At 35.3% G+C, this 25,906-nt stretch overlaps 1 protein-coding gene across 5 annotated transcripts in view; it reads left to right on the forward strand.

Annotated features, from left to right (window-relative positions):
* The window catches only part of LOC127832382 (beta-1,4-mannosyltransferase egh-like), a 67,054-nt gene that overhangs the window by 31,072 nt on the left and 10,076 nt on the right, over positions 1-25,906 (forward strand). The window contains exon 1 of one of the 5 annotated variants that reach the window (XM_052357831.1): positions 10,440-10,485. The exons of 2 other annotated variants lie outside the window; for them this stretch is intronic. The gene's annotated coding sequence lies outside the window, so the exon portion shown is untranslated. Of the gene's footprint in view, positions 1-10,439; positions 10,612-10,651; positions 10,761-25,906 lie in introns of those variants that run through there. 2 more of the 5 variants (XM_052357832.1, XM_052357833.1) reach the window with 2 other exon arrangements.

The raw sequence follows: 25,906 nt of genomic DNA on the forward strand, positions 1-25,906 counted from the left end.
GTGCGTGTTGTAGCAGTAGTAGTGGTAGCATACATATTCGCTGTTCGTGTTGTAGCAGTAGAAGTGGTAGCAGACATATTCGCTGTGCGTGTTGCGGCAGTAGTAGTGGTAGCAGACATATTTGCCGTGCGTGTTGTAGCAGTAGTAGTGGTAGCAGACATATTTGCTGTGCGTGTTGTAGTAGTAGTAGTGGTAGCAGACATATTCTCTGTTCGTGTTGTAGCTGTAGAAGTGGTAGCAGACATATTCGCTGTGCGTGTTGTGGCAGTAGTAGTGGTAGCAGACATATTTGCTGTGCGTGTTGTAGCAGTAGTAGTGGTAGCATAAATATTCGCTGTTCGTGTTGCAGCAGTAGTAGTAGCAGCAGACACATTCGCTGTGCGTGTTGTAGCAGTAGAAGTGGTAGCAAACATATTCGCTGTTCGTGTTGTAGCAGTAGGAGTAGTAGCAGACACATTCGATGTTCGTGTTGTAGCAGTAGAAGTGGTAGCAGACATATTAGCTGTGCGTGTTGGTGCAGTAGTAGTGGTAGCAGACATATTCGCTGTGCGTGTTGTAGCAGTAGAAGTGGTAGCAGACATATTCGCTGTGCGTGTTGTAGCAGTAGAAGTGGTAGCAGACATATTCGCTGTGCGTGTTGTAGCAGTAGAAGTGGTAAGCAGACATATTCGATGTGCGTGTTGTAGCAGTAGTATTGGTAGCAGACATATTCGCTGTGCGTGTTGTGGCAGTAGTAGTGGTAGCAGACATAATCGCTGTGCGTGTTGTAGCAGTAGTAGTGGTAGCAGACATATTCTCTGTGCGTGTTGTGGCAGTAGTATTTGTAGCAGACATATTCGCTGTGCGTGTTGTAGCTGAAGTAATGGTATTGAAAGTACCGACGGTATTGACATATTATCAGTAGATAATAAAGTAGTTTCATGTGTCGTAACGATGAATGTAATTGACCACATTTGTTACCTGTGTCACGAGAGTGTTAGCGTCCACATCAGTTACACGTGTTAGTACGCAAAGTTTTATCGTCCATATAAATCACTTGCGTTAGTTCGAAGACTGTTAATAGTCACACACGTCACATGCGTTCGTACAAAAAGTGTTATTAGTCACATAAATCACATGCGTTAGTACAAAGAGTGTTATTAGTAGCATAAATCACATACGTTAGTACGAAGAGTGTTATTAGTAACATAAGACACATGCGTAGTACGGAGAGTGTTATTAGTCACATAAGTCACATGCGTTAGTACGAAGAGTGTTATTAGTAACATAAGTCACATGTGTTAGTACGAAGAGTGTTATTAGTAGCATAAATCACATACGTTAGTACGAAGAGTGTTATTAGTCACATAAGTCACATGCGTTAGTACGAAGAGTGTTATTAGTAACATAAGTCATATGTGTTAGTACGAAGAGTGTTATTAGTAACATAAGTCACATGTGTTAGTACGAAGAGTGTTATTAGTAACATAAGTCACATGCGTTAGTACGGAGAGTGTTATTAGTCACATAAGTCACATGTGTTAGTACGAAGAGTGTTATTAGTAACATAAGTCATATGTGTTAGTACGAAGAGTGTTATTAGTAACATAAGTCACATGTGTTAGTACGAAGAGTGTTATTAGTAACATAAGTCACATGCGTTAGTACGGAGAGTGTTATTAGTCAAATAAGTCACATGCGTTAGTACGAAGAGTGTTATTAGTAACATAAGTCACATGTGTTAGTACGAAGAGTGTTATTAGTAACATAAGTCACATGCGTTAGTACGGAGAGTGTTATTAGTCAAATAAGTCACAAATGTTAGTACGAAGAGTGTTAAGGGTCACATAAGTCACATGAGTTAGTACGGAGAGTGTTATTAGTCACATAAATCACATGCGTTAGTACGAAGAGTGTTATTAGTCACATAAATCACATGCGTTAATACGAAGAGTGTTATTAGTAACATAAGTCACATGCGTTAGTACGAAGAGTGTTATTAGTCACATAAGTCACATGCGTTAGTACGAAGAGTGTTATAAGTAACATAAGTCACATGCGTTAGTAGGGAGAGTGTTATAAGTCACATAAGTCACATGTGTTAGTACGAAGAGTGTTATTAGTCACATAAGTAACATGTATTAGTACGAAGAGTGTTATTAGTAACATAAGTCACATGCGTTAGTACGGAGAGTGTTATTAGTCACATAAGTCACATGCGTTAATACGAAGAGTGTTATTAGTAACATAAGTCACATGTGTTAGTACGAAGAGTGTTATTAGTCACATAAGTAACATGTATTAGTACGAAGAGTGTTATTAGTAACATAAGTCACATGCGTTAGTACGGAGAGTGTTATTAGTCACATAAGTCACATGCGTTAATACGAAGAGTGTTATTAGTAACATAAGTCACATGCGTTAGTACGGAGAGTGTTATTAGTCACATAAGTCACATGCGTTAATGCGAAGAGTGTTATTAGTAACATAAGTCATATGTTTTAGTACGAAGAGTTATATTAGTAGCATAAATCACATACGTTAGTACGAAGAGTGTTATTAGTAACATAAGTCACATGCGTTAATACGAAGAGTGTTATTTGTAAGGTAAGTCACATGTGTTAGTACGAAGAGTGTTAAGGGTAACAAAGTCACATGTGTTAGTACGGAGAGTGTTATTAGTAACATAAGTCACATGTGTTAGTACGAAGAGTGTTATTAGTAACATAAGTCACATGCGTTAGTACGAAGAGTGTTATTAGTCAAATAAGTCACAAATGTTAGTACGAAGAGTGTTAAGCGTCACATAAGTCACATGAATTAGTACTTACTTTTATCGTCCACATAAGTTACGTGTGTTAGTACAAAGAGTAATATCGTTCATATAAATCACATGCGTTAGTACGAAGAGTGGTATTATACACATAATCTCATGTGTTCGTACGAAGAGTGTTTTACGTCTTATACATCAAATGCGTTCACATGCGTATGTTCGAAGAGTGTTAAGGGTCACATAAGTGACCTGTGTAAGTACAAAGAGTGTTATTAGTTTACCTCAAGGATCTATTCTCGGCCCTCTTCTTTTCCTTATATATATTAATGACATGCCGTTTTTCCTTCAAAAGGGAGCGTTAGATCTTTATGCAGATGACTCTACCTTACATGCAGCTGATGTTGACATTAAAAGCATTCAAAGTACTTTGCAAAATGGCTTAGATATAATATCAAATTGGTGCTCTTTTAACAATATGTTAATACATCCAAACAAAACTAAATGCATGATATTCTCCAGTGCTAAAAAGTCTGCAAACACCTTATTACTTAAAATCAACAACATTGTTATTGATCAAGTTGAACATCATAATTTACTTGGTATAACTGTTGACAAACATCTCACTTGGAAACTGCATATTAATAACGTCTGTCGAAAGCTCAACTCAAAGCTAGCCTTATTAAAACGCATTAAACCCTATCTAAATTATGAAACAATGAAGTTGTTTTATAATTCATACATCTTACCACATATGGACTATTGTTGTACAATATGGTGCTCAGCCACTAGATCAAATTTAAAGAAGGTAATTTCGATACAGAAACGTGCTGCAAAAATAATACTGAATAAGCCGTTTTCCTCTCCTTCAATTCCGATTTTCAATAAACTGGGCTGGTTGTCATTTGAAAATAGGTGTTAATTTCTTGTTGGGACTATAGTGTACAAAGTTTTAGATGGCTCAATGCCTCCTTATTTTGATGACGTTATTTTTGTATCAAATAACAATACATACTTTCTTAGGTCCACCACCCACAACGATTTATCATATGTTGCATTTAAAACGAATTACGGAAAGCGTACTTTTTCCTTTTGTGCGAGAAATATATGAAACCTTATTCCAAATAATATAAGACAAGCACCTACAATTAATTCCTTTAAACGGCACCTTAAAAATCATTTGCTACAAACGCAAAACCTTTTTTGATATTGTGGGTTGTATGGATTAAAATACCGCCTTGGGTATTTTATTCTTCTTCTTTTTGCTTTGTGATTGTCTGTTGTTATGAAAGAATGAAATAACCATTATTATTATTATTATAATAATTATTATTATTATTGTTATTATTATTATTATTTATTATTATTATTATTATTATTATTATTATTATTATTATTGTAATTTTATAAATATTATTTTATATTATTAATATTATTTGTATTAGTATTATTATTTTCATTATATGATGCTTTTGTAATTTTTTTTTTTAAGGCTGATTGCAGTATGCTAGACATTGTTGAGTTATATTTACATATACTGTGTTTTTTGAAGACCACATTGTAAAAAAGATATGCTATTTCTTAATGTGTTATCTTCGTGAAATAAAGTTATTATTATTATTATTATTATTATTATTATTATTATTATTATTATTATTATTAGTCACATAAGTCACATGCGTTAGTACACAGAGTGTTATTAATCACATAAGTCACAAGTGTTAGTATGAAGAGTGTTATTAGTCACATAAGTAACATGCTTTAGTACGAACAGTGTTATAAGTCACACATAAGTCACATGGTTTAGTACGAAGATTGTTATAAGTCACATTGGTCACATGTGTTAGTACAAAAATTGTTATTAGTCATATAAGCCACAAGTGTTAGTATGAAGAGTGTTTAGTCATATTAAGACACATGTGTTAGTACGAAGAGTGTTATTAGTCACATAAGCCACATGCGTTAGTACAAAGAACGTAATTAGTCGCATAAAACACAAGTGTAAGTACAAAGAGTATTATTAGTGACATAAGTCACATGTGTAAGTATGAAGAGTGTTTTAGTCACATAAGTAACATGTGTTAGTACGAAGAGTGTTATTAGTTACATAAGTCACATGCGTTAGGACGAAGAGTGTTATTAATCACACAAGTCACATGTGTTAGTACGACGAGTGTTATTAGTCACAATAGTCACATGTGTCAGTACAAAAAGCGTTATTAGTCGCATAAGTCATATGTGTAAGTACAAAAAGTGTTATTAGTCACAAAAGTCACATGTGTTAGTACGAAGAGTGTTATTTGTCACATTAGTCACATGTGTTAGTACAAAGAGTGTTATTAGTCACATAAGTCATATGCGTTAGTACTAGTTCGAAGAGTGTTATAAGTCACATAAGTCACATGTGTTTGTCAAACTTAAATAACGAAATTGATCGAATGGCCGAAGTCGACTCTCACAAGTTGTTGAAGATGGTAAACGCCCGCAGGAACCGTAACCGCTCTAGTCTTAGCTCGGGTATCAACTTTGATGGTACAACGGTGAGGGACCGAGACAGTATCTCAGACGGCCGGTACCACTATTTCCGGGAGTTGTATCAGCCCCATCACGACCCTGATGATGTTCATAGCAGTGATACTTGGGAAAAGCACGTCTCATCGGAACTCGATTTTATTGTGACGAATATAAAGCCAGACCCCGAAGACCGTGTACTCCCAGAAACCGTAGATCACATAATATCTACGTGTCCGAAGAGAAAAGCTGGTGGATATGACAATCTCCAGTATGAACATCTAATAAATGCAAAACAGGTGATATCCCCAGTGCTAGCGAACATCTATACCTGGATGCTACGTACCGGACACGTCCCAGACAGCATGAAGCGTGGCGTCATCATTACTATGCACAAAGGGGGGAACAAACGTCGTGACTTGCCGGATAATTTTCGTGCCATAACTCTCACTTCCGTCTTATTAAAATTGTACGAATCAGTCCTATTGACAAGGTCAAAAGTAAATATAATGACGAATATAAATAAACAACAAGGTGGCTTCCAAGACGGATTACCCTGCCTAATGACTTCCTTTATTCTGCGTGAATCTGTGTATTTTGCACGGGAGTCCAACTCCAAGCTATATGCATGCTTTATGGATGGCAGAAAGGCCTTCGACACCGTTTGGCACCGCGGGATGCTCTACAAGCTGTATACAGAAACAGACATTGACAGCACAAGCTTTCTTGCATTCTGTGCTATATACACGAACATGTCTAGCTGTATCCGGTATCAGGGGAATCACTCAGAGTGGTTCGACGTCCTTCAAGGCACGAGGCAAGGTGGACGCAGCTCCCCGTTGCTCTACGTACTCTACATCAACGGGCTTATCAGTACCTTAGAGAAATCTGGGGCTGGTATCTGTGTGTACAATATTCGGGTCAGCTCACCTACAGTCGCCGACGACATGCTGTTGCTGTCATACTCTGTTCATGGATTAAATGCAATGCTTGAAATCTGTAGCAACTATTCAAAACAATGGCAGTACCAATATAACTCGAGCAAATGTGCAGTCGTTGTTTTTAATGAATGCCTGAAGGGAGAGACAAACCGAATTTTCAAACTCGGTACTCACACAATCAAAGAGGCATCTTCCTACGTTCACCTCGGTTTGAAGTGCGACCCGTTTCTACGTTCTACAGGAATGGTTGATGACGCGTGCAACAAGCTTCGAGGGACATATCCGAGTATCGTTAATAGTGGAATATCTCCCCTTGCACTCAATCCAACAACATCTATAAAAGTTTATAACTCTGTTGTGATACCTAAAGCATTTTATGGCTGTGAACTGTGGACTTCAATAAGTGCAGACGACATAATTAAGCTAGAACGTTCTCATAGGTTTTGCCTTAAACACATACAGGGTCTGCCACGAAACACTGCAACTAACTTTACTTTATGTGCTATCCATGCCGTGCCTATGGAGACAATAGTTGATTACAGAAAGCTGGTTTTTCTAGAACAACTCTGTAACCTGCCAAATACATACATGGCCAAACATTTGTTTAACAGCAGACTCTTGTATTATGAAAACTTTGACAAACAGCACCATGGTTTTATTCCTGACATACGTGCGATATTATGCAAGTACGAACTACACCACATCCTGGATTAAGAAACATCCGGAGTATATAATTGCACTGCTCAGAAAGACTAGAGCGACACATCTGGTTGAAAGCACCAAGTCCGTTTGTGTCTATTATGGTATTCCATAACATTGCAGAAGGCCTGTTCCCGGTGAAAAGTGTGTGGAAAACCATGCTCCGCCGACACGTTACACAAAAAAGGAATGTAAATCTGTTTCACGAGTGTTCAGAAAAGTACCCCTTTCTTGGCTCAACAATATTACGGTCTGACGGAGTGTGTGGTTTATGGACTATCGCCAGAAATAATTCTGAACTCTCCTCTCTATGTAGTAAGACAATGCGAGTAATTGGGCGACTTACTATGCCCTCGTATATAAATACATGTGCACATGTAATGGAGTGAATTTGAATATAGTGCCCCATCGTATTCTGCTCTGTAATATGAATTCTAACATTCGTGAACAGTTATGGAATACCATAATAGACACAAACGGACTTGGTGCTTTCAACCAGATGTGTCGCTCTAGTCTTTCTGAGCAGTGCAATTATATACTCCGGATGTTTCTTAATATAAATTATGACAACCTCAATCATACAAAACTTTCATCACTAGTCTGCAAAATGTTTTTACAGTAGGGGACACACTAAATGATTACATTGCGATTTCATTAACTTATATATAGTATATACAGTACATTTAAATAGTTTGTTTGTCTAGCAATTTCGTGTTTCGGTGCTAGGCTACAGATATCCTGGGGATATATCTAACGTTATATAATGATCGTGATATCACGATACTCCTAGCTCCCTGTCTAAAATTTCGCTTTTGCCTCCTAGATGGGACAACTTGGAGACTCTTCTACGTAACATAACACATTTTTACTAAATAATATTGTTTATAAAGTTCTCTTTTTTTGCTGATGTTGATATTAACATCCATATATATCGTTTATGTTTGTATCTATCTAACCATTGTTTATATATAGTTATATTGTGTTTTGATCTTCGTGTCTTGTATATGGAGGAATAAAAGTATATATGACGATGAGTGTTTTAGTCACATATATGCGTTAGTTCGAAGAGTGCTATTGCTCACATAAGTCACATGTGTTAGTACGAAGAGTGTTATTAGTCACATAAGTCACATGTGTTAGTACGAAGAGTGTTCTTATTAGTCACATTAGTTACCTGCGTTTAGTACGAAGAGTGTTATTTGTCACATTAGTGACATGCTTTATAAAGAAAAGTGTTATCGGTCACATAAATCAGTTTTTGCTGTCAATTGAGCGATTGGATACTATAAATAAACATGGCGGTCTTCGTTTTAGGTATCTCGGCATTCAAAAAGCTAGTACATGTACCTTTATTTGATTTGTCATCGATTAATGTCTTTTTAGCTCATCTATTTTTTGAAAAAAAAAAATGAGCTATTGTCATCACCTTGGCGTCGGCGTCGGCGTTGGCGTCGGCGTCCGGTTAAGTTTTGCGTTTAGGTCCACTTTTCTCAGAAAGTATCAATGCTATTGCATTCAAACTTGGTACACTTACTAACTATCATGAGGGGACTGGGCAGGCAAAGTAAGATAACTCTGGCGTGCATTTTGACAGAATTATGTGCCCTTTTTATACTTAGAAAATTGAAAATTTTGGTTAAGTTTTGCGTTTAGGTCCACTTTTCTCAGAAAGTATCAATGCTATGGCATGCATTCAAACTTGGTACACTTACTTACTATCATGAAGGGACTGGGCAGGCAAAGTTAGATAACTCTGGCGTGCATTTTGACAGAATTATGTGCCCTTTTTATACTTAGAAAATCGAAAATTTGGTTAAGTTTTGTGTTTTGGTCCACTTTACCCCTAAAGTATCATAGATATTGCTTTCATACTTGGAACACTCGCAAACTATCATAAGGGTACAGTAAAAGGACAAGTTGCATAACTCTGGTTGTCATTTTTACGGGATTAAATGGCCCTTTTTTGACTTAGTAACTTTGAATATATGGTTAAATTTTGTGTTTCGATCCACTTTACTTCTTAAGTATCAAGGCTATTGCTTTCAAACTTCAAATACTTTCATGCTATCATGAGGTAACTGTACCTGGCAAGTTGAATTTACCTTGACCTTTGAATGACCTTGACTCTCAAGGTCAAATTATTAAATTTTGCTAAAATTGCCATAACTTCTTTATTTATGATTAGATTTGATTGATACTTTGACAAAACTACTCTTACCTGACATACCACAATAGACTCCACCCAAACCATCCCCTGTGCCCTCCCCCCCTTCCCCCTCCCCCCCTCCCCCCCTATTTTTTTTTAAGATCATCTCACAAATGACCACCACACCCTCACACTATACCCCCCCCCCCACCCCACTCCCACATTTTTTTTGAAACGGTTAAAAAACACAAATATTTATTTTTATTATTTTATGTTTTAAATACCGTCCAACCATCGCACCCAAGAATCCCCCCACCCCCCCCTCCCCCCACCCGAATCCCCCCCCCCCTAATTTTTTTTTTAAGATCATCTCTCAAATTACCACCACACCCTCACACTTCCCTCCCCCCACCCCACCTCCCCCCCCCACAATTTTTTATTTTTTTTTGAAACGGTTAAAAAGCACAAATATTTATTTTTATTATTTTATGTTTGAAATACCGTCCGACCATCGCATCCAAAAATCCCCCACCCCACCCCCCGATTTTTTTTTCGCATTTTTGGAAGATAATGTAATAAATTCCACATCCCAACACTATACACCCCTCTTCACTCCGCCCCTCCCTCCTTTGTGATTGAAAATGAGAGTCCCTTCACCTTTAAAAAGAAAATAGATGAGTGGTCTGCACCCGCAAGGCGGTGCTCTTGTTTAAACGTGGAATAGTGTACACTTTTATTAAATGGAGAAATTGTATTTCCTGTTCAGATATCTTTCATTGAACTGTGAGACTCGTCTTTCATGTATTTATGGGATTTCAAACGAGCTATGCAGAAATGACAATTACTTTTTATATCACCTGATGTTGGCCTGCCTCACTAGTTGATCGGATTTGCATGAGATCTTAGTGTGCATTAGGGCGTATCCCCTTCTTATCAGTAAACACTTTCATTCTTATCAGTAAACACTTTCAGGTTATTTAGGTTTATGGTCAACGCCAAGCTTGAAGTTCAATGGTTTATAGAGTGGAAGTTAATGCAAAGTTCGTGTCCCGCCCAAAACTGTAAAATATATGGCCCTGTTGGGCTTTATAACCTAATTCGATTAATTTATTTCGTGTCAATAGATACGAGTACTTTATTTTAAACGCACGTTTAATATGTCGGGGGATTAGATCATTATAACTCAAAGTCTTTTCATCTGTTTGAAAGCCATTATGTATTTTCTATGCATTATTTTTGCTAATCCGTTTGCCTTTTGCCTTACAAGTCCGTGCGAAGCGAGCTGGAACGAGACTATCGACCAATGAACTTCATGGCCCAATAGTTATCACCCGTGTGTTACAGCGGGTCGAACTTGATGGGTTGGCTTGTAAAATCGTTGTTAAATCACAATTTTCAGTGTATATATATTGGATGTGAATATTACTTGGATAAATCTGGTTCTTTTTGTTTTAACTTCATTTCCGTATGAGTAGTTGTATTTCATTATAATTTTATAAACGTTGCCAAATCACGTATTCAGGAGTATATATATATTGGATGTTAATATTAATTGGATAAATCTGGTTCGTTTATTTTTCTTTATTTCCGTATGAGTAGTTGTATTTTAACAAGTTAATCGGGTTTTCATAATTGTATAAACGTTGAACAACGTTGACCCATCACGTATTGCAGTGTATAAATATTGGATGGGTATTTTTATTGGATAAATCTGGTTCGTTTATTTTACTTTTAAAATATGAGTAGTTGTATTTGAATAAGTGAATAAAGTTGTATGATAATATGAAGCAGCTGGATTTTCACTTCTTTACGATAAGTGTATAAACGTTGACACATATTGCAAGGTAAATATATTGGATGTGAATTTTAATTGGATAGATATGGTTCGTTTATTTGCGTTTTTTTTCGCGTATGAGAAGTTAAATTTGAATAGGTTTATGGTAAGTGTATAAACGTTGACCCATAGTGTAAGTTAAATATATTTGAGGTGGATTATAATTGGATAAATATGGTTCGTTTATTTTTTCCGAATGGGATAGTTATATTTGAGTTAGTGAATAAGTGTATAAGCGTTGACACATATTGCAAGGTATATGAATTGGATGTGAATTTTAATTGTTTAGATATGGTTCGTTTATTTTGCTTTCCGTTTGAGTAGTTGTATCCGAATTAGTGACGAAGTTTGTTATGATAAAACTAACATAGAAATTAAGTTCGATTTAGTATAATAATGAATAGGTGTTGTTGGTTTATTGAATGAACAAACAGAGCATGAATATGCATGCAACTATTCAGTAACATCATATTAATGTAATCATAGCGGCTATCTCTAAAAAAGTTAAATATTAATTAATCATAAATAAATAAAATAATTCGTAGTATATAAATACCAGTCATAACATATCGTATTGTTGAGCTTTAATTACAGCACCGAACAGTAACTACACAGCAACTTTGATACTTGCGGTATATATTTAAATATTATAATAATTAGAATAATTGCATAATATAATAATAACGCATGCGCACACGAACAAGAGCGCGTTAATGACATTGGAGACGTTATGGTTGAAGAGATTTTCAGTAAACATTTCATGTCGATTTTAGATGTTTGTTTATGTCAACTGGTATTGTTGCCATTCATGCCCAGGCGGATTAAAAATTAACTATTTATACAAGCGATCCCCCGGTCAATAGTTGAACTTGCGTAATTGTTATAAAAGTGTACCACACTCTTAACTCTTTCAAAACAGCAGTTTTCAACCGTGACACACATCAATACAAATATGCTTATACAATTTATCTGCTATTTTAGTAAATTCAATTAATGTTTCGTTCCATTTGTATAAAACTGCAAGCCATTTTATATAAATTTGATTGTACTACTACTACTACTAATAATAATAATAATAATAATAATAATAATAATAATAATAATAATAATAATGATAATAACATTCGATCTAAAAAGCTCAAGTAAAAAAACAAGAATAAAATTTAAGAAAAGAAGTGATTCCTAACAGGGCTCGAAACACTGACCCCTGGAGTTAAAGCCTATCGCTTACACCACTCGGTCATCCGTGCTCATACTATGATAGTTGTCTTTTACACTTTATAAAGGCAATCTTTGTAGTGTCACAAAATTTAACGACAACAACAAAACTCTCAAATTATTAAATCGTTTCGCGTTGCAACGCTTTATATTTTTCAAGTTTTTAAATCGTCAAAAGATGCATGTAATAAATACTTTAGAGCATGGTAAATGTTAAGTATTACTGTTTCCTCACAAATATCATAACAAGAACGAACATTTGCGAATCTGAAACAGTTTTTTAATGTTGTCAATTTACCACAACGTGAAAAGGCTCCTTTAAGAATGGTGGCATGTTAGTGAAATGAGTTTAAATGATGTTCATATAAAAGTGAATGGTATAAATGACATGATAAAGCTGAGGTTTAGATTTGTTGCAAAGACGGCTTATTCATGGGGCGTGATCACGCTGGGTTTAAGACATGAGGCCTTTGAACCCTAGGGGTTAGTCACGAGGTAAAAGCACGATGGTGTTTAGACACGAGGCCTGGGTACGCTGGGGTCAAGCCACGAGGCATAGTCACGCTGGGATTTAGACATAAAGCATGAGCATGCTTGGCTTAAGACTTGAGGCATAAGAACGCTGGGTTTAGTCATTTAGCATGAGCACACTGGGGTTTAGACTTGAGACATGGGTACGCTGGTGTTTATATTTGAGGTATGAGCACGCTGGGGTTTAGTCATGTGGCATAAGCACACTTGGGTTAGGTCATGTGATATATGCTCGCTGGGGTTTAGAACTGTGGCATGAGTACGCTGGGGTTTAGTCATGGGACATGAGCACCCTGGGGTTAAGACATGAGGCATGATCACGCTGGGGTGTAGTCATGAGGCATGAGCTAGCTAAGGTTCGGAATTCAGACATGAGTACGCTGGGGTTTAGTCACGAAATACGAGCACGTTGGGGTTTTAAACATGTGACATGAGCACGCTGGGTTTTATAGATATTAAATGGGCACGTTGGGGTTAAGTCACGAGGCATGAGCACGCTGGGATTCGTTCCTTGTATGATGAGTGCTTTTCCTTACGACTAAATTTGAATTAACATGGTATACGTCGTGGTGTACATTTCGTAATAAACTCACAACAGGCTATTTAAACTGACAATGAAACGACCATAATACAAATACATAATTAGTTGCTTGTGGTGACATCAGTGTTGTATTCGGGGTATTGACTATTCAGTTTCGCAATTTAATCGTAGAGGTTTCTTTGTCGGCGTTTTATTTAGAGAAACGAAAGAATCCAGTTTCGTTGAGGTTATTGTTTAACATTCTTTATAAAAGATTGAAATTTTTGACACTGAAGTCAGTCTGAATTACGCCTATTACAATCAGATTCCATTTCTGTTTTTAAGCTGGTGTTTGCATGAACGGCAAAGTTTAAGTTTATATGTTGATCATTTAACCGAAACGGGTTAATGCGTATCGGTAATGCATGGTAAACATCTACGTGATTACGGATCACTGAAACCAGGTTACGATTGATATTGCATTTAGGTGAAGCCACATCAATTCGTTTTACTGCGCTTCTGTCAGTTTGTAAGTCCGTTTGTCCGTCAGTTCGGAATCCGGTTCCAGAGTTTTCTTCCTTAACGTTTTCAGATATTTGATTGATAGCTTGTGAGTCTACCTGCATGACTTTCAGATCGAGTTTCGTTCCGGTACATTGATTGTTATCGAAGTTACGAGCCATTAAATTTTCTCTATAATAACACTTTTTCCGACTTTTAATCCTAAACGCTTGCATATATTGACCTGATTTTGGTGCGAGAGTCTACTTACATAGATTTTCGACGAAAATACGGACCTTGAAATGACAATTTTCCAGATTTTTTGGTCCTGATTGTTGGTATGTGAGTGTGCCTTAATGACTTCTAGATCAAGTTCAAGTTTCGTTCCGGTCCATTGATATAAAACGGACCTTGGACTTCACAATTTCATCCTAAATAGCTGCATGCGACATCAAATCGCAGTAGGCAGCATTGTGTTCCACAAACACAGCTCTCGTGTTGTAAGCTGTTTAAATTTAAGTTTTCGGTCCAAATAATTGGCAAAAGTTGATTTTTTTCATTAATATTTTTTATCCAATACAACCTTATAATCACCGGGAAAATGGTCATACTTTCGATATGTTTATACTTCCTTCTGGAAATATAAATGAGTGAGCACTTAACTATTCTTTTGTAATCTGTTTTCGTCCGGTTCCAATAATTTTCATTTTGAAGCTGTATCCCAACATATAACTCGCTTTCGATGGAAAACTACTTAGAATTGTTAAAGACACGTACAAAAAGTTAAATCTTGTGTTAAATTATGCTCTTCCTATTCTGAATACTTTAATTACGCTATTGGTTTACGCCAAGGAGAGGTTATGTCACCTCTATTATTTTCATTATTTGTTGAAGATTTAGAGCTTTATTTGCAGTACAATATTGATGCAGGCTTAAGTATTGATGATTTAATTGTGATTTTGTTGTTGTTTGCTGATGATATGTCTATTATAGGTAAAACTCCTGATGAAACTCAGAAACATTTAGATATTATGTATTCATATTGCTGTACGTGGGGTCTAACTGTAAATATAACAAAAACGAAAATAAAGGTCTTTCGAAAACGTGGGGCGCTATTAGCAAACGAAAAATGGACCTATAATAGCCAACCAATTGAAGTTGTTGATGATTTTAACTACCTAGGTACTGTATTTAATTACACTGGAAACTTTTGTAAAAACATTGAACATCTCAATGGAAAGGCGTTAAAAGCTTTAAATGTTCTAGTTTGCAAATGCAACGACTTTGACCTTTCGCCCAAAATATTTTGCCAAGTATTCGATGCATTTGTAACACCCATACTAAACTATTCTTGTGAAGTTTGGGGTTATACCAAATCAAAGGAAATAGAAAGAATTCACCTTAAATTTTGTAAACAACTATTAAGAGTAAACAGCAATACGTGTTCTGCTGCAGTCTATGGTGAGCTGGGCAGATATCCACTCTATATCCATAGATACATTAGAATAATTAAATATTGGTTTAATATCAAAGACAGTGATAATATTATATTAAATGTTGTTTATAACGAGGCTCTCAAAGATTGTATTAACGGGAAAAGAAATTGGGTAACAAATGTAAAACATCTCCTAAATGATTATGGGATCGCATACGTGTTCGAAAATTATCAGTATATTAACAAAAACGCTTTCTTGGCTGAATTTAAATGCCGAGTCATAGATTGTTTTAAACAAGATTGGTTACGCTCGCTTGAAAGTCCTGTTTTAATGTTGTACAAAGAATTTAAATTAACGTTTGAATATGAAAAATACCTAGATGTTTTATCTAAAAGTCTCAGATTTTACTTCTGTAGATTACGAGTGTCTAGTCACCCACTAAGAATCCAAACCGGTAGGTTTAGTACTAATCGAATTGTTAGGGAAGAAAGATATTGCATTTGTTGTAGCTCACGTGATATAGAGGACGAATATCATTTTATTTTAATATGCCCTTGTTATAACGATATCAGGAAAAAATACATAAAACCTTATTTTTTCAAGTGTATAAGTTCCTAAGCCTTATGAGACTGTGTAAAAAAGAAGAAGCTATTAAATTATCTGTTTTTGTTAAAGAAGCACTGTTGATCAGAAAGTCCATATTGAATATTGTTCAGAATACAAATACAACCAACTGAGTGCCAATATCCGCCGGTTCTATTGTATGTTTGTGTGTGCAATTGTTTGTTTAATGGTATGTATATAATATTTTATATCAAATTTGCACAAATACTTCTAATATAATAAGCATACTGCTCAATACCTATGTATAGCTTTATGTTATTTATTTTTTAGAAACTCTATTGTTTCATTATACATGTTGCTGCCTTATATAGCCAGTGCAATATATGTTGGCTATTTCCTTCTATTAAATAGCATAACAGCGCAAATTAAATACTTAAAATGACTAATTTGTATTTAGTCCATTTTCATATATGTTAACAGCATAATAGCTGATTGCCACCCTTTCGCATATTTTTTGATGTAAAATGTGATCACCGTTTTTGAGGTATTCCCACTACTGTCATGTATTATGTTTTATATATATTACATATATACAATACTAAATTCTGTATTATCACTTACTTTTCACATGGCCTATTGATATATCTATTATAGTATGGTTAACACTGACGATGTACTATGTACAAGTCGTAATAAATATCTGTTCTGTTCTGTTCTGTTCTTTGACAGTTAGCATTGTTGGTAACATAATAAAGAAGTGCCGTTTGACACTTGGGTCTGAGTTGAACAAAATATTTCTTATTGTTAATGACACGTTGTTTTGCTTTTTAACATTTCACACATGAATGTTGATGCTGCGATATTTGTCTTGCACAGAACATTGTTATAGAGATTTAATTGCATTTACAATGTATATTGTGTTAGTAACCATGACAAAATTGATAGTTTTATTAAGCGCTGGAAGAATATTGCTGTTTATGGTCATATGTTTCATGTGAGTTTACAATTCATGAAATCGTTCATGTTTTGATGACCTACACTACATTTGAGTCAAGCTCTACATTCGCCGCAACGCTGCTCTTTTAGACGTACGTGTTTAGTTTTAGGGTCGCATTTTGAAGAACGGGTTCTGTTGTGTTTTTGTTAAGTTAAGTTTAGTGGTCCCTAACAAACCCTTACACACGTCTGCGGATTGATGTTGTTATCGCTATGTACAGAGTATTTTTTAGCTTTTCTTCAATGATCCGATATGTTCAACCTTTCATTGTTACTGTACGCAGAATCAATCGTTCTTCCCAGAGGATGTTCGTGTCACCGACCTAGTTTAAGCGGCAAAATCAATTGCAATCATTCAAAGATCTATGAATAAACAGCGTGCATGTATAGTGAGAGATCTTTGAATCATTTATTGACACTGGTAAAGACCCCCCTCTCCCTCTCTCGAAGGCACTTCGATATTGTAGCCGTCGACTGCGCACACATGCGTACCTTTCTGTTTGATGAAAGCTGATCGATACTGTCGCGTATTCAGGTGGATTGAACTGTCAACAGGGCGCCGCGATCACTCTGCATACACTATGTCCTATAGGGAAGCATACAATACTACTATACGTTCGATTAAAATTAAGATTTTCAAAGTACAATACATATATATGGTAAATCATTGAAAAAAAATAAGACAAGCGTGACAATCCATACGCGTGTATCGCAATGTCGGCATAAACGGTAATGCGTTTCAAGAAATCATCAAGTACCCAGACGATCGCAATATTATTTGTCAGCCATTTAAAATAGGTGAAAATGAAGCAAGAAAATATTCAATTGATATATGCAATTATACCACACACAAATGGAAATATAGAACATATATATTCAAATATACCACATAAATATGGAAACATGGAATTTTGCAACGTTTGACACGCCATAGATATGTGCTTATTTTGCAAAAACGTCGTATCTTTGTTTCTGATAAAAAATTAAACCTTCATAAATTTTCACGAAGTCATTTTGATAGGTCGCTTACAATATATTGTCAATATATTAAAATACTAAAATTTCCGGTTTAAGTTTGCATACAATTGTAGCTAGTACACATAAGCAACATTTCGACACCCTTCATTTTCCGAAAATAAATACTTTTGTGAGTATAAGTGTTTGGATACCCAGATTTCCGGTATAATTATTATGTACTTCCAATTTTCGGACAGTAGCTTAATACAGAATACTTCCATTTTGCTTTAATCCGTTGACATATCCTGTATGTTTCACAACGGTCATAAACGGTGATAAGTAACGATTATCAACAATATATTATTCTCAATTTGAACACGTGAAAACCTGCACGTGAGCGTGTAAGAACTTCTCGCGCGCTCATGAAAACATATTTTGGATGTCTCATCTATGCCACCAAAGAGATATTTAGTTTTGGTTAAATGTTTCGCGACGCATTTTACAAAACTAGATCTGAATTGTTTTGCTATTGTCAATTTCTCTTAATCAATTAAAGCGAAGGCGAATGAGTTGTTTGTGATTGTGTAAACATATGGCATTGTAGAACCGCACTTTGGTGTACATCCAACTTCGGTCTTCAAAACCAAAGAGCGACTACAGTGCATTGAAGTAGTACATCTATCATCATCATCATCATCATCATCATCATCATCATCATCATCGTCATCGTCATCGTCATCGTCGTCGTCGTCATCGTCATCGTCATCGTCATCATCATCATCATCATCACCATCATCACCATCAGTTATCATCATCATCATCATCATCATCATCATCATCATCATCGTCATCGTTGTCTTAAGCATCACCATTATCATTAAAATCGCCACAATTAGTATTACAATCATCAACAAATTCCGTATCTTCATATCATCACCGTCATAATTGACATCAACATAATAAGAAACATTTTTCTCGTGAACACGTCAATATTCGCTTTGATATGGACACATCAGGAGTACTCCTGTATTGTTACTGAATTAATGCTTTGAGACGCTCGATTAATACTCTCATGAGGATAATGTTCATATCGTGTATGATATGCTTATAATGGTGATAATAGGAAAATACTATGATGGCGGTTTAGAGTTTGATTGCGATGAAATCTAGATGACGAGGACGATGGAGAAAAATGGTGGTGATGGAAGTATGCTGTTGTTGTTGTTGTTGTTGATGATGATGATGATGATGATGATGATGATGACAAAAGAACACGATGGCGGGGATGGTGTTTTTTGTTGTTGTTGCTCATGTTGATGATAATGGTGATGTTCTGCGGCTAATGATGGTGATTGTGAGGATGATTAGGATAAGCACAAAAAGGAAGATTATGCAAAGAATTATGTACCACTTTATTACATGATTAGACATATAGACTACGATGCACGGTGTTCAACACCAACGTCTGGTTGACAGTTAAGTGCGTTATAAAGGTAACGCGCTTAGCAGTTGAACACCAATTATGGAGTCTCATCAAATTTAGGGACAACAGCACAGAATTCAATAGCTGCGTTTTTTACAATAATAACAACACTCATAAACATAAAACGATTTCGGTGCAGCGTTAAATCAATAAATGTCTGTTCCGACTAAAGTGTGCTAACTTTCATCGTTTTCTTCTTTCATTCTCATTGTTTAAAGTGAAAAGTGCAACGAACAACAAGAACTTTCACAATTTCAAGTTTGTACTGTATATATCACGTATAAATCTTCAAAGTTGTATGAATCACAAAACGCACATTTTCAATTTGTGTTTTCATGCATTAGATTTATTTATCTCGTGATTGTTATTTGTTTAGTTCCAACGATTTTTTTTACTTCATAATCAACATTCTATTACAAGAAAAAATGCGTGTGTTTTGTTTTCAACTAAACTAACAATGATCTGAAACGTTACACGAATGACCTAAATGTAGTAAATCTCCATCCGTTGGCCATGAAATAGCATTTAATGGGGTATTTTGTACACATATCATATTTCACAAATTTCGTGTTTTTCTCCAAAACGATCTTAAAACGGCCCCATAAAGAATTAAATACACTTGAATATGGAAAACACATAAATGATGATCATCGCATCATATCTAGGGGCGAAAAAAACAACAACTGTAAAATGAGCTGAATGAGTTAATCGGTTCATTTAATGTATGTACATGTATACCGTCATATCACGCAAATATCTATATAGCCCATGGATAAATCGTGTAAACTTTAATTGATACAGTATTACCTTCAACAATGTGTATTTCTAGCAAACGACAAACAACAATTGACAACGGTATTATTAAAAATTCAACGAGGATAGGCAAATGATAAACTACGGGCTTTCAATGCCCATAATTATTGCAGAGTTAACTACAAAAGATTTCGATTGTGTATTAAAGTTTGCGCAAATTTACAATATTTACATGATATTGTATGATTTGAACTATATTTTGCAAGTATGTGACTGATTATATTGATTTTTATTTTAAGATATAATTAATTTTCTTCTATTTGTGCAACTAAAGTGTGTCTTTGTTTTTGGTAGAAGACATCGCGATGAATGGTGTCTATAACTTTAAATATGACGCTACTCATTGCATGTAGCATGTTTTTGTCAAATGTGAGGAACGCGCTAATGAATCTCTTAATAGCCTGTTCCTGTTCCTTATAAACCTTTAAGATCCGTACAGAGAGTTGGCTGATTGATAGAATCATTATATGTGCTGCGCGAAGATGCCGAGTGACAATAGGTAGCGTGGTGCACTATTTTAAAGATGCTTACATGTACTCTTTATCGACGAGTATAAACCCTTATTTGATAATTGACTGTTATGCTATTTAGGATCCGTTCAGCAATATCCCATTTAACATATTATTCAAAGTGTATGCCAATTTTTAAATGGATGTAGCTGAAGAACTAAAATCTCATACATAAATGATTCAACAGCCCTACTTTGTTCAATGAATCGTAGTGAAATTGTTCGCCTTTTCAAGCGAACAACTTAAAACTACACCGTTTCTCTGTACCTAATGACGTAAATAGTTGCGCGTGTGAAGAAAAACTATTATTACTATTTGAATTGGGCGAGTCTGGTTTTCCCTAATCACATGCGTGAACGCAGAGTTCAAATGACTGCTTAATGAATTAAAATCATTGGGGTATTTGATGTTAATCGTCGGTATGTATAATCCGGACCAACCTGAATTTACTTATAAGAGATGAATATCGGATTAAAAATAAAAATTAAAGAGCGTGAATGCAGAATCGCGATGTATTGAACATTTCAAAATAACTCTCAATTGGTCATTGTCGGCTTGGGTACTACTTACATGTACCCCGGGTATTCTTTAAGTATACTTACAATTACCCCTGGTACGGTATATATACTAAAACATACCCGGCCGATATTACCCTGTACCCGAGTTTTATTCCCGCCGAAAATCAGATGTCGTAAAAGGCACTACCGATTACCGTAATTACGAAACAAACTTATATTTAAAAAAAGCTTCAACATGCTTTTTGAGTATGAGTTTCGATAATAGGGAGGCCATTTAACAGAAAATTAACATAAATATAAATATAATTAATTTAAAGAAATAGCCGACAACAACAGATTTAGCATTACAATTCCCGTGAACGTTTTAGTATTTTTACCGTACCCGGGGTACACGTAAGTATTCTTAAGTGTATCTGGGGTACATGTAAGTAGTACCCGAGCCGACAATGACCAATCGAGCCTAAATTACTGATCATTATCTAGAAGAATGCATTGTAGTTAACTGAAATCAGAACGGTATAAAATTCAATTACCAGGTAAGCAATTTAAAACATGTGTGGCATCTTATTTAATTACAATAACAATTTAGTGTATTAGTATTTACTGGGTCATTATGACTTAAATGTCAAACTCATACATATAAGGTCATGGAGAAAACTCCACAATAAACCGACAAGTCCTAGTTCCGGACACTCATTATCGGCTCTACATGTGCGGAAAACAACGCGTGTTTCGACAGTTCTAAGATTAAATTGAAATTAAAATTGAATTAAGGTCTGCATTATATTTATATGTTTAGTATTAATTATAACATCACTGTTTTGAAATATAAGTCGAAATTAACCACAATTAACGACCAATATTTGGCTTGCGGACTGGTAATATTCTCAAGCAGTTTATTCGTGACCAAGTAAATAATTGAAATATTTGCACACCCTGCCTAAACACTGAACGCTTCAATTCACAGAGCTAGAAGTAGGTTTTAACGTATAGTGCCTGTGCGTCATAAAGTAAACATGTTGGGTTTTGTTGCCGTATCTGTTCATATGACTTAACTATTGGTTATAGATATTTGAATTGATGCTGCGTGTTGCTAAGAACTTTGTATAATTGCGCCTTTATATCAACTTCGTAGGTTGAAGCTATTCAATAAAGGCTTTGTAATTACTTAAATCAGTAAGTTCTATCGGCGACGTATTTAATTTTTGTTTTGTACTAAATAATCATTGTGTGTGTAAAAAAAATGAAGACACTTTTTTGTTTAAATAAGAAGAACGGTTAATTATCTTTGTGAAATATACGATCGAGTTATTTGCCAAACAGATATTGATTCTGATTATGTTGGTATCAACTAGTTTAGTATGTGATAAGTTGTCTTCATAGTTTCCTTGTCTAGTGTTCCACAAGAAACTTTAAGACGTCTTAGTATGCGCAGAACTATCTGGGGTCACATAAGTCACGTATCTGATCATGTTTCTCTTGTAAAATAATGAGTGCAAACATGACATTTAAATACTGTTTTCAATGCCTGTTGTCCATTCAACAGTAAAGTTCTCGTTTCATTTCCTTCAGAATATACAGAGCGTTTTTAAGATGAATTCTTTTAGTTAAACTTTTAGGTTTGTTTGTTATATGAAGTTTTTATAACCACAAGTCTGTCTGTGAATACAAGTGACCTACATAATTTCAAACCACTAATATAACAAACAAACAATTTGCATTGGAGAATTTAAAATTGTTGAAAAACAGGTGTATGAATCTTCTTATTTGTTAACAACTAGGATTTTGTATTACGACACGCTATTTAATAAGACCCACATATGAGTTTGCATCGTCAGACACGGACAAGTTGAAAGGGCATTATTTCTGTATCAATTCGTCTCTCTTATCAGTTCCTTAGGCGACATGTAAACGTTAGCATTACATTATACGCTTTATAATCTGTCAATATCTAAAAAAGAATCGACTTAAGGTAAACCCCGAAACACTTTTATGATAAGCCGATTATTTGCATCTTGCATGGGTACTGTATTGCGCCTGTTTTCCAGACAAAATATCCCTTTATTTTGAGACGATTAAAAAAATATGCGTACTAAATGGTGAAGCTTTGCACATAACATCCTGAGGTATTGGCCCGTTTGCAAATGTAAACAGATCAATTATCACATAAGCGCATGTGCAAATACATAGGCCCTAAATTGGGTACATAAAAGATGGTATGTTTCACGATGACAGAACATAAACCAACAAAACACCAGTGTTTGAACATCGTGGCGTCTTATAACAAGTTGTTGTAAGACTGCGTCTACTTTACCATATGCCGGTAGATAGCTGTAAGAGTAACTATCATAGTCTAGGTCCTGAACTGGGGTTTCATTGCACATGCGGACGCCTTGTTACAAAAGTAGAACGCACGTAAGAGCATCAATATAAGCACTATAGTTTTAAAGAAAAATATCATGCAATTACTTTGAATTTCATTACAAAATATTTGATATTGCATTAGTTATTTAGAAGCATTTGACATATTTCGAAAAGAGGTTACGAAAGACGAATATTGCGAAATATCCGGAAAGTATGACTTTCCGGGAAAACTCGCTGACCAGTAAAATTGGATAATTACTTCGCGCGAAATATCATACTCAATTTATCAAAATGGACGTGTTTAGAAACATGATACTAGTAAGAGAGGCAACATACTTTCGTTCATGAACAGCCCCTGATGCGCGCAAAATTAGAGACAAACTTCAAATAGGTAAAACATTCTCCAGTATGGCGCACCAAAGGGGTCGAAACTTTAACTTCTGCTCGAGCAGAAAAAATAGGTAAAACATTCTCCAGTATGGCGCACCAAAGGGGTCGAAACTTTAACTTCTGCTCGAGCAGAAAAAATGCTGCTCGAGCAGCATATTGCTGCTCGAGCAGCAATTTACTGGTCGAGCAGAAGTTAAAAGCAATATGCTGCTCGAGCAGCATTTATTTTTAGAATAAGCCATTGAACCCGTCAGCCAATCAAATTTGAGCTTACAAACGGACGTTATCTCTACGGAAACGAAATAGACCGGTGTAGCGTCAATATTGTCGATTATTGAGATCTGACGATTTTCACAGTACCCCCCTGATATTGCTCCGATCAGTCGCCGTGAAAAATGTCAGATTGATGAAAAAAAAAATTAACGCATTGTTGTTTCAATTCAACTTAATTTCGCGTTTTAACAGCTTGCAGTTATTTTCAGACATCTTTTTTTCGGACGTTGAACCTAAACACATTGTTCACAACAAAGATATTAAAACAGTAGTTCTAACACCATGCAAACATTTCAATTTTAAAACGATTTTCGTTTTAAATGTTTTATATATCGATGTTGTACATGCATTACGTTGTAAAGAAATATGGTAATGCCTAATTTACAGTCATGAGTGTTGCAGTGTTTTAATACAAAGACATTGATTTAAGAAAATATTTTCAGATCATATATATATATATATATATATATATATATATATATATATATATATATATATATATAAATATATATTATTTCAGCTTAAAAAAGTTAAAAACTGATTATGAACCAAATTCAGTTCCAGAAATGTATAATCCCAATCGGTGTTTTTATCATGATTTTAGCTAATTCACATGTACACTCAATTCAGGAAAACTATTGTATTATATTTCACACAATCATAGTTACCACTATCATCATTTATTTAATATGTTAATAAGCTCGATTGGTAATTATCGGTTCGGCTTGGGTAATGCTTTAAAGTACCCCGTGTACTCTTAAGTATACTTTAATGTACCCCGGGTACGCTAAATATACTTAAACGTACCGTTGGTCTGTCTGACAGTGCAGTCACTCACAAACTTTTCAGGGCTTTATCTCAGAAACTCAAAATAAGTTTTCAACATGAAACTTTATGGGTGTATAAATATAGCTGAGGAGAGGTGCCATGCACAAGAACCATAACCCGTCGCTTTCTGAAATAAGAGTTATTGCTCTTATTGTTTTGTATGATGTAACTAGGGCTTTATCTCAGATACTATACAAGATTTTAACACGAAACTTCATGGGTGTATAATAACAGGGCTCAACATTAACCTAAAAACCAACTTGCCCTGCCTGGCAAGTACTTAGAAAATCTACTTGCCCTGAACGTGAAGCCACTTGCCCAAACATGAAATATCACATTAACTGTAGACCTCATATTTTTTAATAAAGATCAAAATGATACACCACAAAACCTTTTTTTATTTTTGCACATTTAACAAAATGATTACAGCAATTAAAGTCCAAATTTAATGCTCTTTGTTCTTTTTTGCACTTGCCTGGGCGGACAACTAGATTATAAAATAACTTGCCCGGACCCAACTTTTACTTGCCAGGGGCAATAGGACAACTGTTAATGTTGAGCCCTGAATAATCAATGCACGAGAGCCATAATCGTTTACTTTCTTACATAACGGTTATTGCCCTTTCTTGTTATTGTTATTTTATGATGTAACTTTTCAGGGCTATATCTCATTTATAGAACAATGCATAAGAACCATAACCCTTCACTTTTTTAAATAAGAGTTATTGCCCTTTGTTGTTTTTGTATGATGTAACTTTTCAGGGCTTTATCTCTGAAACTATAAATACCAGATTTCAACATAAAAATTTCATGGGTGTATAATTGTCAATGAGATAAGTGCTATGCACAAGAAACATTACCCTAGTACATATGTACATGTCTGATGTTTCTTTACAGGACAATTTCACAGATACTATACACGATTTAAAGATGAAATTTAATGGATGTTAAGATAGCATTGAGAATATAAGACACAACAGACTCATCAGTCATCAGTATTATCTTAGCATATCTTTAGTCGGTTACTGAACTAGGGCAAATAAAGTTGAAGTTTATCAGGTGGTCTAAAAGTCCTCACCACCTAGCAGATAAGTCTACAAAGTATTTTAAAACCGATTCATGAAC

This window comes from Dreissena polymorpha, chromosome 5 (genome assembly GCF_020536995.1).
Source record: "Dreissena polymorpha isolate Duluth1 chromosome 5, UMN_Dpol_1.0, whole genome shotgun sequence".
In the NCBI taxonomy this organism is placed as follows: Eukaryota; Metazoa; Mollusca; class Bivalvia; order Myida; family Dreissenidae; genus Dreissena; species Dreissena polymorpha.